The sequence below is a fragment of the Scyliorhinus torazame genome, chromosome 5 (assembly GCF_047496885.1).
Source record: "Scyliorhinus torazame isolate Kashiwa2021f chromosome 5, sScyTor2.1, whole genome shotgun sequence".
Taxonomy (NCBI): Eukaryota; Metazoa; Chordata; class Chondrichthyes; order Carcharhiniformes; family Scyliorhinidae; genus Scyliorhinus; species Scyliorhinus torazame.
This window is the reverse complement of record NC_092711.1, coordinates 162834142-162846964: the sequence shown is the minus strand read 5'-3', so window position 1 is coordinate 162846964 and position 12823 is coordinate 162834142. Positions and strand designations below refer to the sequence as shown.

General features: G+C 48.5%; 1 long non-coding RNA gene across 1 annotated transcript; it reads left to right on the top strand.

Moving 5' to 3' along the window:
* The first annotated feature begins 238 nt into the window (after window positions 1-238).
* On the top strand, window positions 239-8488 carry LOC140420347 (uncharacterized). The gene is made up of 2 exons (XR_011946303.1): window positions 239-435; window positions 7350-8488. It is a non-coding gene; the product is annotated as an uncharacterized lncRNA (long non-coding RNA).
* Window positions 8489-12823: the final 4335 nt, after the last annotated feature.

The following is a 12823-nucleotide window of genomic DNA, read 5'->3' as shown; positions in this document are numbered from 1 at the left end:
GCCCTCCGCACATGCGCAGTCCCGGGCCGGGCCGCCCCGGGCGGGGGGGAAGGGAAGGTCACTGACTGGGTTGTTCCCCCGTCAGACCCGCAGCACCGACCGGCGACACCGAGCAGGGAGTCCCGAGGCTCTCGGCAGCTTGACCAGGCTGCACGGAAAGAGCTGAAGCGGCTCCCTGACTCCCTGTCGGAAGGGAAGCCGCGCACCTCCCGCCAGACACCCGCAAATGTAAATATTTTTATTACTTTTCTTTTCACCATTTTTCAAACAATGAAACCAGCAGAAAAACTGGCGGGAAATGGGCCCAGAGAACAAGAGATATTGCCGCAGAAATACAACCAGACATTGGGAATTCATTCAGAACAGGATATCTGAGGGAGCACAGCCTCCAGGTGAAATGTCAGCAATTCAACAACCAGTCAACATGTTCACACAGTGAGTGGGGAAAGAGGGTTAGATTCTATAAAAACAGGAGGATAACAATGCAGCTCACACCCCCAAAGTATTGGCAAACTGAGTAACAACATAGTCAACTTGAAATGGATAAATTGAATTCGCTCATGGAAAGCCCAGTAGGAGCAAGCCAATGAAATTGAAACATCAGAATTTGAGGTTGGGGTCTCATCCGTTGCAGAATGGGGAGGGCAAATTTTTAAAACATAAGACAGGATCTGTACAAAATCAACTGGGAGCCGCCACTTGTAGAAAAATCTACTTCTGAGCAGTGGGATTCATAGAGAGCGCACATGGCGGCACGGTAGCATTGTTGCTTCACAGCTCCAAGGTCCCAGGTTCGATTCCCGGCTTGGGTCACTGTCTGTGCGGAGTCTGCACGTTCTCCCTGTGTCTGCGTGGGTTTCCTCCCACAGTCCAAAGATGTGCAGGTTGGGTGAATTGGCGATGCTAAATTGCCCTTAGTGTCCAAAAAGGTTAGGTAGGGTTACGGGGATAGGGCAGAGGTGTGGGCCTCAATGGGGTGCTCTTTCCAAGGGCCGGTGCAGACTCGATGGGTCAAATGGCCTCCTCCTGCACTTTAAATTCTATGATTCTATGTTCCCATGATAGTGAAAGGTGGGAGCAATAAGTCCAGGGAACCCTGGCTGTCAAGGGATATCCAGGGTTGGATAAGGAATTAAAGTGTCTTAACACAGATACCGCGGGCGCAAAGTGGAAGTCCAAGAGGAACATAGAAAGTGCAAAGTATTACTTAAGAAAGGAATTAGGAGAGCAAAGAGGGAGCATGGAAAAGCACAAAGAACAAAGAAATGTACAGCACAGGAACAGGCCCTTCGGCCCTCCAAGCCCGTGCCGACCATACTGCCCGACTAAGCTACAATCTTCTACACTTCCTGGGTCCGTATCCTTCTATTCCCATCCTATTCATATATTTGTCAAGATGCCCCTTAAATGTCCCTATCGTCCCTGCCTCCACTACCTCCTCCGGTAGTGAGTTCCAGGCACCCACTACCCACTAGCACTGTCGGGTAAAATAAAGGAAAATTTAACAATGTTTTATAAGAATATTTGGAGCAGGTGGTTGACCAGGGTAAGAGTAAGGACCAATGTGGCAATGTGTGCATGGAACTGGAAGATACAGGTGAGGTTTTAAATGAGTACTTTGCATCTGTGTTCACTGTGGAGAAGGATGATGTAGTTATAGAAATCACGGAGGCATATTGTGATTTGCTTGAACAACTTAACATTGAGAGGGAGAAGGTATGAACAGTTTCACCAGGTCTGAAAGTGAATAAATCCCCAGGGCCAGATGAGATGTATCCCAGGCTGCTGTGGGAGGCAAGGAAGAAGATTGCAGAGGCTCTGACAAAAAAATTTAAATCTTCTGTGGCCACAGGAGACGTGGCCTGAGGACTGGAAGACAGCTAATGTGCTATTATTCAAGAAGGCAAGTAGGGACAAACCAGGAAATTACAGGCCAGTGAGTCTAACTTCACTGCCAGGGAAACTACTGGAAAACATTCTGAGGGACAGAATTAATCTCCACTTGGAGAGGCAAGGATTAAAAAGGGAGAGCATGTCTTACAAATTTGATTGAATTTTTTGAAGAAGTGACTAGGTTATAGATGTAGGTCGTGCGGTTGATATAGTCGACATAGACTTTAGTAAGGCTTTTGACAAACTCTCACATGGGAGGCTGATGCAGAAGGTAAGAGCCCAGGGGATTCAGGGCAATTTGGCAAACTGGATCCAAAACTGGCTTAGTGGTAGGAGGCAGAGGGTGATGTTTGATGATTGTTTTTGTGCCTGGAAGCCTGTGTCCAGCGGTGTTCTGCAGGGATCAGTGCTGGGTCACTTGTTGTTTGTTTGTAGTACACATTAATGATCTGGATGTGAATGTAGGAGGTATGATTTGGAAGTTCACAGATGACACAAAAATTTGTGGTGTGGTAAATGGTGAGGAACAAGGCTTTAGATTACAGGACAATATAGATGAGCTGGCTAGATGGGCAGAAGAGGGGGCAGCAGGGTGGTGCAGTGGTTAGCACTGCCATCTCCCGGCGCCGAGGACCCAGAAACTATCCCGGACACATTCCAGAAATTTACTCCCTTTCTGACAGGTGCTTGTCTGTCTCTCCCAATCTGTGTGTCAGTTATAATCCCTCATTATTACTCCTCTGCCTTTGCTACACACTCGCCTAATTTCTGCCTTTATACAATCTAGCGCCTCAGAACTGCCACCAGGGGGGTCGATACTCAACACCCATTACAGTTTTAGATTGTTTTCTTCCTCAGTTCCATTCCTATGGTTTCCACTGGATGCTTTCCCCTCACTGTTTCCTCCCTCACCATTGAGGTGATAGTATTTTTGATCAAAGAACAAAGAAAAGTACAGTACGAAGTCTTACAACACCAGGTTAAAGTCCAACAGGTTTGTTTCGATGTCACTAGCTTTCGGAGCGCTGCTCCTTCCTCAGGTGAATGAAGAGGTCTGTTCCAGAAACACATATATAGACAAATTCAAAGATGCCAAACAATGCTTGGAATGCGAGCATTAGCAGGTGATTAAATCTTTACAGATCCAGAGATGGGGTAACCCCAGGTTAAAGAGGTGTGAATTGTACCAAGCCAGGACAGTTGGTAGGATTTTGCAGGCCAGATGGTGGGGGATGAATGTAATGCGACATGAATCCCAGGTCCCGGTTGAGGCCGCACTCACGTGTGCGGAACTTGGCTATAAGTTTCTGCTCGGCGATTCTGCGTTGTCGCGGGTCCTGAAGGCCACCTTGGAGAACGCTTACCCGGAGATCAGAGGCTGAATGCCCTTGACTGCTGAAGTGTTCCCCGACTGGAAGGGAACCTTCCTGCCTGGTGATTGTTGCGCGATGTCCGTTCATTCGTTGTCGCAGCGTCTGCATGGTCTCGCCAATGTACCACGCTTCGGGACATCCTTTCCTGCAGCGTATGAGGTAGACAACGTTGGCCGAGTCGCACGAGTATGTACCGCGTACCTGGTGGATGGTGTTCTCACGTGTAATAGTGGTATCCATGTCGATGATCTGGCACGTCTTGCAGAGATTGCCATGACAGGGTTGTGTGGTGTCGTTGTCACTGTTCTGAAGACTGGGTAGTTTGCTGCAAACAATGGTTTGTTTGAGGTTGCGCGGTTGTTTGAAGGCAAGTAGTGGGGGTGTGGGGATGACCTTGGCAAGATGTTCATCGTCATCAATGACGTGTTGAAGGCTGTGAAGAAGATGACGTAGTTTCTCCGCTCCGGGGAAGTACTGGACGACGAAGGGTATTCTGTCGGTTGTGTCCCATGTTTGTCTTCTGAGGAGGTCGGTCCGGTTTTTCGCTGTGGCGCGTTGGAACTGTCGATCGATGAGTCGAGTGCCATATCCCGTTCGTACAAGGGCATCTTTCAACGTCTGTAGATGTCTGTTACGCTCCTCCTCGTCTGAGCAGATCCTGTGTATACGGAGCGCTTGTCCATAGGGGATGGCTTCTTTAATGTGTTTAGGGTGGAAGCTGGAGAAGTGGAGCATCATGAGGTTATCCGTGGGTTTGCGGTAAAGCGAAGTGCTGAGGTGACCGTCCTTGATGGAGACGAGTGTGTCCAAGAATGCAACTGATTTTGGAGAGTAGTCCATGGTGAGTCTGATGGTTGGATGGAACTTATTAATGTCATCGTGTAGTCGTTTCAGTGATTCTTCGCCGTGGGTCCAAAGGAAAAAAATGTCATCAATGTATCTGGTGTATAACATCGGTTGAAGGTCCTGTGCGGTGAGTAGGTCCTGTTCAAACTTGTGCATGAAGATGTTGGCGTATTGGGGTGCAAATTTGGTCCCCATGGCTGTTCCGTGCGTCTGGATGAAGAACTTGTGGTCGAAGGTGAAGACGTTGTGATCCAGAATGAAGCGGATGAGTTGCAGAATTGCGTCTGGAGATTGGCAGTTGTCGGTGTTGAGTACTGAGGCTGTTGCAGCAATGCCGTCGTCATGGGGGATGCTGGTGTAGAGTGCCGAGACGTCCATTGTGACGAGGAATGTTCCTGGTTCAACTGGTCCATGGGTGCTAAGTTTCTGTAGGAAGTCCGTCGTGTCGCGACAGAAGCTGGGTGTACCTTGTACGATGGGTTTCAAGATGCCCTCAATGTAGCCAGAGAGGTTCTCACACAGGGTCCCATTGCCTGAAACGATAGGGCGGCCTGGTGTGTTGGCCTTATGTATTTTCGGGAGGCAGTAGAGATCTCCAATGGGGCGTACGTGGGATGAGAGCACGTAGGGTGCTCTGAAGATCTGGATCCAAGGTCTTGATCAGTCTGTTAAGTTGGCGGATGTGTTCCTTGGTCGGATCTGCGGGTAACTGTCTGTAGTGTTCTTGGTAGTTCAGTTGTCGGTATACTTCTTTGCAGTAGTCGGTTCTGTTCAGTACGACAGTGGCCCCTCCTTTGTCTGCTGGTTTGATGACGATGCTGCGGTTGGCCTTGAGAGCGCGGATGGCGTTGCGTTGTGCTTGGGTGACGTTCGGGGCTGTCTTGTGAATGCGACTGATTTCTGGAACAGACCTCTTCATTCACCTGAGGAAGGAGCAGCGCTCCGAAAGCTAGTGACATCGAAACAAACCTGTTGGACTTTAACCTGGTGTTGTAAGACTTCGTACTGTGCTCACCCCAGTCCAACGCCGGCATCTCCACATCAAAGAAAAGTACAGCACAGGAACAGGCCCTTCGGCCCTCCAAGCCTGTGCCGACCATGCTGCCCGTCTAAACTACAATCTTCTACACTTCCGGAGTCCGTATCCCTCTATTCCCATCATATTCATGTATTTGTCAAGATGCCCCTTAAATGTCGCTATCGTCCCTGCTTCCACCGCCTCCTCCGGCAGCGAGTTCCAGGCACCCACTGACCTCTGTAAAAAAAACTTGCTTCGTACATCTCCTCTAAACCTATGCCCCCACGTAATCAGAAAGGCTACTCCACCCCCTCTGCCATATTCTCTGTGAACTTTATAACTGGTATATTTAGTTCCCAGTCCTGACCATCCTGCAGCCAATTCTCTGTAATAGTGACAACATCATAATCTTCAACTTGCATTTACGCCTGAAGCTCGTCTAGTTTATTCCTTACACTCCGTGCATTTGTCTATAGAACTCTTAATTGGGCTGTTCCCCCTGCCCGCTCCCTCAGCACTGCTTGTTTGTTATTTGCTTGTTTGTTACTTTTCACTTTTGCTTTAACCAGTATACTTCTGGATTTGTTTATTGTTACGTGTACCGAGTTACAGTGAAAATTATTTTTCTGCGAGCAGCTCAACAGATCATTAAGTACATGAGAAGAAAAGGGAATAAAAGAAAATACATAATAGGGCAACACAACATATACAATGTAACTACAAAAGCACTGGCATCGGATGAAGCATACAGGGTGTAGTGTTAATGAAATCTGTCCATAAGAGCGTCATTTAGGAGTCTGGTGACAGTGGGGAAGAAGCTGTTTTTGAGTCTGTTCGTGCGTGTTCTCAGACTTCTGTATCTCCTGCCCGATGGAAGAAGTTGGAAGAGTGAGTAAGCCGGGTGGGAGGGATCTTTGATTATACTGCCCGCTTTCCCCAGGCAGCGGGAGGTGTAGATGGAGTCAGTGGATGGGAGGCAGGTTCGTGTGATGGACTGGGCGGTGTTCACGACTCTCTGAAGTTTCTTGCGGTCCTGGGCCGAGCAGTTGCCATACCAGGCTGTGATGCAGCCTGATAGGATGCTTTCTATGGTGCATCTGTAAAAGTTGGTAAGAGTCAATGTGGACATGCCAAATTTCCTTAGTTTCCTGAGGAAGTATAGGCGCTGTTGTGCTTTCTTGTTGTTTTGTCATTAGCTGCAGTTTCTGACGTTAGGTTCCTGACTACCTCCCTATTTATCTTTTCCACGAGGACACTGGTCCCAGATCGGTTCAGGTGGAGACCGTCCCAATGGTACAGATCCCCCCTGTCCCAATACTGATGCCAGTGCCCCATGAAATGGAACCCCTCTTTCCTGCACCACTCCTTTAGCAACGTGTTTACTTCCCTAATTTTCTCATCCCGATGCCAATTTGCCCGTGGCTCGGGGAATAATCCAGAGATTATAACCCTTGAGAACCTGTTCTTTAATTTTGTTCCTAGTTTCTGATATTCCCGAACAGATCCTCTTTCCTAGTCTTGCTGATGTTGTTTGTCCCAATGTGGACCACAACAACTGGATCCTCCCCCTCCCTCTCCAAAATCCTTTCAAGCCGGTTAGAGATGCCCTCACCCTGGCACCGGGCAGGCAACATACCATGTGGGACTCTCGGTCCTGCTTCCAAAGGATGTTATCAGTTCCCCTAATAGAATCCCCAACAACTACCACTTCCTCCCCCCGCTTGAATGGCCTCCTGTACCAGGGTGCAGTGGTCAGCCAGCTCATCCTTCCTACAGTCACTGCTCCGATACCCTGCCCCTCCGAGTCCGCTCCCTGTAGACTCGGTTGTGAATCCCCGAATAACGTTTTTATACCCACAACTCTGATACTAAATCTCCGGGGTAAGGTTTTTATACTCACAGTTCCGGTACTCCGTCCTTCCGAGTCCGCTCCCTGGAGACTCTGACGAAATTCCCAAGATAAGGTTTTTTTACTGTTAGCTCACATACTCCGCGCCTCCGAGTCCGTTCCCTGGAGACCTTAGGCCGCGAATCCCGAGGTAAGGTTGTTATACTTATGCTCCAATACTCCATCCCTCCCTGGAGACTAAGTATGGGGAAGAGGTATTGGAGACGAGGTATTGGGGAATGAGAGAGGAAAGAATGTGATACAGAAACTAGAATTGTTTGTTCTGAATTTCTATCTGATACTGAGTTGACTTTGTAAACTCCTTTTACAGCTTATTACAAGAGGAGGAATTACAGACAGAAATCTCAAAACGTCACATCTCGATCTGAAAGAGCCACTTGATTCATTAGCATCTGAATATCATCGGCCTTTGAATCCAGAATAATTCATGTTTACCCGATCTGTCGGCATCAAAACATTTAAACCATCAGTGTGACTGGAAAAGCACCGAGACACACACACCCGAGTGAGAGTGTGCTAGAGCACTGATTGTGGAAAGAGCTTCAACCAGTTACACAGCCTGAAAAAACATCACATCATTGACAGCGGGTAGACACCGTACACGTGTTCTGTGTGTGGACGAGGCTTCAACTGATTGTCCGACCTGGAGAAATACAAGGAGACCCAGAACATGGAGAAACCGTGGAAATGTGGAGTCTGTGGGAAGGGATTCAGAGTCCCATCTGCACTGGAAACTCATCGGCGCATTCACACTGGGGAGAGGCCATTTGCCTGCTCTCAGTGTGAGAAGGAATTCACTCATTTATCAAGCCTGAAGAAACACCAGCGAGTTCACACTGGGGAGAGGCCATTCACCTGCTCTCAATGTGGGAAGGGATTCACTGAGTTATCCAGCCTGAAGATACACCAGCGAGTTCACAGTGGGGAGAGGCCGTTCACCTGCTTTCAGTGTGAGAAAGGATTCACTACTTCACCGAGCCTGAAGAAACACCAGCGAGTTCACACTGGGGAGAGGCCGTTCACCTGCTCTCATTGTGAGAAGGGATTCACTACTTCATCGAGCCTGCTGATACACCAGCGAATTCACACAGTGGAAAAGCCGTTCACCTGCTATCAGTGTGAGAAGGGATTCACTCAGTTATCCAGCCTGCAGAGACACCAGCGAGTTCACACTGGGGAGAAGGCGTTAACCTGCTCTTAGTGAGAGAAGGGATTCAGATATCCATACACCCTGCAGGAACCCTAGAGAGTTCACACCTGGAAGAAGCCATTCACCTGCCCTAAGCAGGGGAGACATTCAATGATCCGTCCCAACTACGGAGACACTAGTGAGTTAATTCTGGGGAGAGACCATTCATCTGCTCTCAATGTGGGGAGGGGTTTTGTGATTCATCACACCTGTTGTGACTCCCAACAAGTTCACAATAAATTACAGATGTTGGCTCCGTTGTTATTGTTTCTGCTCTCACTGACATCCAGGACTGCATTTTGTTCATTCTGATACCTGGTGAATGGTGATGATTGGAGGGTTTCTTTCTGCTGGACTGGTCAGTCTAGCACCTCTGCCTCCAGTGGGCTGACCATTTTTGAGGTTAGTTGCGATTACCTGGTTCCAAGTTTGACGGGGAGCACAGAATGAAAAGGTGTTTGCACGTTGGAAGATATTTAGTTCCCAAAGCAGCCATGTTGCCATTAAGATGCTCGTATTCCAAGCATTGTCTGGCATCTTTGAATCTGTCTATATATATGTTTCTGGAACATACCTCTTCATTCACCTGAGGAAGGAGCAGCGCTCCGAAAGCTAGTGATATCGAAACAAACCTGTTGGACTTTAACCTGGTGTTGTAAGACTTCTTACTGTGCTCACCCCAATCCAACGCCGGCATCTCCACATCGTGGCCATTAAGATGGGCTGTGGTGGTTACATGGTTCTTTTGCCTAATTTATCTGGGTGTTTCTCGCAGAAGGAAACTGTCATGGTATGAGGGGCAAGTTGTCTGTGGTAGATTGGGAAATTACAATAAATATATCACTGAAAGTGGCAACGCAGGTGGATAAGGAGCTAAGAAGGCAGACGGCATGCTTGTCTTCATTGGTCGGGGCTTTGAGTATTAAAATTGACAAGTCATGCTGCAGCTGTACAGAACCTTAGGCCACATGTGGAATATTGCCGACAATTCTGGTCACCACATTACCAAAAGGATGTGGAGGCTTTGGAGAGAGTACAGAGGACGTTTACCAGGATGTTGCCTGGCCTGGAGGGTATTAGCTATGAGGCGAGGTTGGATAAACTCGGATTGTTTTCACTCGAGTGACAGAGGTTGAGGGACGACCTGATAAGAGTTTACAAAATTATGAGTGGCACGGACAGAGTGGATAGTCAGCAGCTTTTTCCTAGGTTGGAAAAGTTGAAAAAACCAGGCGATATAGGTTTAAGGTGCGAGGGGCAAAGTTTAGAGGAGATGTGCAAGGTACGATTTTTACACAGAGGATGGTGAGTGCCTGGAACTCGCTGCCGGAGGAGGTGGTGGAAGCAGGTACGATAATGACGTTTAAGAGGCACCTTGACGAATAAATGAATAGGATGGGAATAGACGGATACAGACCCTGGAAGCACAGAAGGTTTTAGTTTAGACCGACATCATGATCCGAGCAGGCTTGGTGGCCGAAGGGCCTGTTCCTGTGCTGTACTGTCCTTTGTTCTTTGTTGTTCTTTGTATGACGATAGACAATAGACAGGCAACCACTCGCATTTTACTTACATAAAATATAGATTCCTTTAAGGAACAAAAATCCACCAGCAAAAGTGAAGCTATCGTGGCTAACAAGAAAAGTTAAATATTCCATTAGATGAATGGAGGAGACAATATAGTAGTGAGCCTGAGGATTGGGAACTTGTTTTAGAATTCAGCAAAGGACCAAGAAACTGATAAAGAGAAAATAGAATATGAGAGCAAACTGGGGAGAACTGGAAAAGCTCCAATAGGAATGTGAAAAGGAAAAGATTCGCAAAGACCAATGTGGGTCCATTCCAGGCAGAGACAGGAGAGTTTATAATGGGGAATAAGGAAATGACAGAGAAACTAAACAATGTGTGTCTGTCTTCACAGAGGAAGATACAGAAATCATCCCCAAAACACGAGAGAACCAAGGGCGTAGTGAGCACGAGGAACTGAGATTAATATTTTATATTTTTTTAATGTTTTTATTCTCCGTTTTCACATTTTCCTTGAAAATTTACACCCCACCCACAGACAGTAAATGATAACAAATACAAAATCAATCCCCTGAACAATAACAACGATCCCATCCACCCACCACCCCAAACAACGGCCCACCTGTCAATATATGCATCCAATGAAACAAACCCTCCCACGGTGCAAACAAAAAACAAAGGAGAAAAAGAAAAAGGAGTCCGGGATCGCACATGGTCACCATTAGCCTATCGAGTCCATCCCCCCCCCCCCCACACACACACACTCAACGCCATCCAACCTCTGAAAGAGAACCGTACATGATACCCAAGAGTTGTAAACACACACCCCCCTCTCCAACTCCTCCCGTCCACTGCCTCTTGTAAAACTCCTCCCCCAACCTCGGTTCCTTCCCCTCCCAACTTTCCACCCCGGCGTGATCACTCGGACCTGTTCTGCCAGGCTTCGATGGCCGCAGCCCCTCCCCCCACCTCACTCCCGTTCACTGGCCGGCTTAAACCGGCCAGCGCGGAGGCCCCCGTCCGGGTCCCTTTCCCCCTTGCCCCACCCTAGGAAAGCCCAGAAATCCCCTTTTAGCACACAAACCCTGCATATCAACCTACACCCCAAAGAGCCGTCATTTCGAGTGAAAGTCCCATCACTTCCCTTGTCCAAATATATACAACATTGGCTCCTTTAACCCATACACCCGCACGCAGTGAAACAAAAAAGGAGAAAATACAGTCCTGAGGTTACATCGGCACATGGCCATTTCTCAGTTCTCCCACAGTGCTTCTGCCTTCGCAAACTCCTCCGCTGCTTCCGCCGTTCCAAAATAGAAGTCCTTGAGCTTGTAAGTCACCCTCAGCTTCGCTGGATATAGAATGCCACACTGCACCTAATGTACAGTGCCGTCTTCACCCGGTTGAAGGCAGCCCGTCTCCTCGCCAGCTCCACCGTAAAGTCCTGGTATACACGTATACCAGCCCACTGCACCACCCGCTTCTGCTTGGCCCAGCACAGGACCTTCTCCTTCACACTGGACCTACGGAAGCACAGAGTCACTACCCTTGGCGGCTCACTCGCCTTTGGTACAGGCCTCCACGACCGGTGAGCCCGATCCAGCTCATATCGGGAGGGATCCTCCCCCAATAGTTTTGCCAGCATCGCGGCAAAATACTCAGTCGGCCTCAGTCTTTCAACTCCTTCGGGCAGCCCCACAATCCTCAAATTCTGTCGCCTGGATCTGTTTTCCAGGTCTTCCATTTTTCCTCGCAGATCCTTGTTAATCTCCATCACTTTCCGCATCTCCTTCCCCTTCGAGGTAAGTTGATCACCGTGCTGCAATAATGTCTCCTCTACTTCCTTCAGCGCCTCCCCTTGCTCTCGCAACTCAGCCACTGCGCTCGCCACCACCGTCGTCACCGGGGTAACCTCCTCCACCAGCACACTCAAAACCTCTCTCATCTCCTTCCTCATTGTCTCAATGTATTTTGTAAACTGCCTTTCGAATTCCGCAGCCATCACCTTAGTTATTTCTTCAGCCGTAAACAATGCGGCCTCCCCTGGTGCTCCAGCCTCCATTTTCCTTGGTGACCCCGCGGTGACCTTTCCACTCCCCGACGGACCTTCAGCTGTTTTCTTTACAGCCGTTTTGTTGCTCACCCTCGACATTTTTCTTCACTGTGCCTTCACTGCCTCCTCTGTGCCTTTTCCCTGCTTTTGCCACCTCCGTGGACCCTGGGACCGGGCTTAAAGCCCCGAAAATGCCGTTCCCGAATGGGAGCCCTCCATTGTGTGGCAGCCTCCCGCCCGCCGTCACCGGAAGCTCCCAACTGAGATTAGCACTAGTGAAAAAGTAGTACTGGAGAAATTAATGTGGTTGAAAGTTAATAAATCCCCAAAAGCTGCTGCTCTACATCCCAGAGTGTTGAAAGAGGTGGCTGTAGAGACATTGGATACATTGGTGATCATCTTTCACAATTCTATAGATTCTGGGATGGTTCCTGCAGATTGGAAGGTGGTAAATGTAACCCCACTATTTAAGGAGGGAAGAGAGAAAACGGGGAACCACAGGCCCATTAGCCTGACATCAGTAGGAGGGAAAATGCTACAATCTATTATAAAGGATGTGATAACATATGGATTAGAGCAGGAATAGGCCACTCGGCCCCTCGAGCCTGCTCCACCATTCAGTAAGTTCCTGGCTGATCTGATGGAAACCTCAACTCTACCGAGGCCCCTTAGAAAATAAATCTTTGGAGATTAATATAATAATCTTTATTATTGTCACAAGTAGGCTTACATTAACACTGCAATGAAGTTACTGTGAAAATCCCCTTGTTGCCACACACGGACGCCCGTTCGGGTACACTGAAGGAGAATTCAGAATGTCCAAGTCACCTAACAGCACATCTTTCAGGACTTGTGGGAGGAAACCGGAGCACCCGGAGGAAACCCACGCAGACACGGGGAGAACGTGCAGACTCCTCGCAGACAATGACCCAACCGGGAATCAAACCTCGGTCCCTGGTGATGTGAAGCAATGGTGCTAACCATTGTGCCACTGTGCCACTTGCAGATGCTACAC